Raw genomic sequence first — 1,771 nt, 5'->3', positions numbered from 1 at the left:
CACTTTGAATTCACACGGAACATTTATTTCATTGAATGAATGTGTGTAGTTTGTTTCACTGAATAAATGCTTTAAGCTCATGGCATTCCACGATTGGCAGAACCCATACTGTTTCGATTACACGTGTTTTACTGAATGGATAAGTGCAGTTTGCTTCATTGAATTAATGAACGCAGTTAGATCCACTAAATGAATGAATTAAGTTTATTTGATTGAAGGATTATTCAATGAATGAATGAACGCAGTTTGAATCATTGAATTAATGAACGCAGTGTGATTGACAAAATAAAAGAATAGTATATTTCATTGAGTCAAAGAGTAACGGTTGATTCATTGCATCTGGAATTGAAGTTTGATTCAACAACGGAATGAATGCAGGTTGTTTCATTGAGTGAATGCGTTCAACTCGTGGCAAGGAATGAATGATAGAAGCTTGAAGTGAACACTGAAAGTTTGCTTGATTGAAAGAATGAGTTCAAATTGACACATTGAATGAATGAGTGATGTCTATTCTTTGAAATCATGCGTAACATTTATTTAATTGAATGAATGTGTGTAGTTTGTTTCATTGAATAAATGCTTTAATCTCATGGCATTCCACGATTGGCAGAAACCATACTGTTTCGATTACACGTGCAGCGTGTTTTGCTGAATGGATAAGTGCAGTCTGCTTCATTGAAGGAATGAATGCAGTTAGATTCACTAAATGAATGAATTAAGTTTGTTTCATTGAATCAATGATTGAAGGATTATTCAATGAATGAAGGAACGCAGTTTGATTGAGAAAATAAAAGAATAGTTTCTTTCATTGTATCAAAGAGAAACGTTGATTCATTGCATCTGGAATTGAAGTTTGATTCAATAACGGAATGAATGCAATGTTTTTCATTGATTGAAAGCGTAAAGCTCGAGACATTGAATACATGATAGAAGCTCTACTAATTCCATTTAGCAGGTGCAGTTTGTTTGATCGAATGAATGAGTTAAGCTAGACGTATTGAATGAATGAAAAAAAGCTCTAGTCATTGTATAAATACGTGCAGTGTGTTTCAAAGAATGAATGTGTGCAGTTTGTTTCACTGAATAAATGCTTTAAGCTCATGGCATTCCACGATTGGCAGAACCCATACTGTTTCGATTACACGTGTTTTACTGAATGGATAAGTGCAGTTTGCTTCATTGAATGAAAGAATGCAGTTAGCTCTACTAAATGAATGAATTAAGTTTGTTTCATTGAATCAATGATTGAAGGATTATTCAATGAATGAATGAACGCAGTTTGATTCATTGAATTAATGAACGCAGTTTGATTGAGAAAATAAAAGAATAGTTTCTTTCATTGTATCAAAGAGTAAAGGTTGATTCATTGCATCTGGAATTGAAGTTTGATTCAATAACGGAATGAATGCAGGTTTCTTCTTTGATTCAAGTGTGAATAAATGATAGAATCTCTACTAATTCAATTTAGGAGGTGCAGTTTGTTTCTTCGAATGAATGAGTTAAGCTAGACGTATTGAATGAATGAAAAAAGCTCTAGTCATTGTATAAATACGTGCAGTCTGTTTCAAAGAATGAATGTGTGCAGTTTGTTTCATTGAGTGAATGCTTTAAACGCGTGGCAAGGAATGAATGATATAAGCTTGAAGTGAATGTGTGCAGTTTATTTCATTGAGTGAATGCATTAAACTCGTGGCAAGGAATGAATGATAGAAGCTTGAAGTGAACACTTACAGTTTGCTTGATTGAAAGAATGAGTTAAGCTTGACAAATT

This window comes from Chiloscyllium punctatum, chromosome 28 (assembly GCF_047496795.1).
Source record: "Chiloscyllium punctatum isolate Juve2018m chromosome 28, sChiPun1.3, whole genome shotgun sequence".
In the NCBI taxonomy this organism is placed as follows: domain Eukaryota; kingdom Metazoa; phylum Chordata; class Chondrichthyes; order Orectolobiformes; family Hemiscylliidae; genus Chiloscyllium; species Chiloscyllium punctatum.
The sequence above is the reverse complement of the archived record's forward strand: the minus strand, read 5'-3'. Positions refer to the sequence as shown.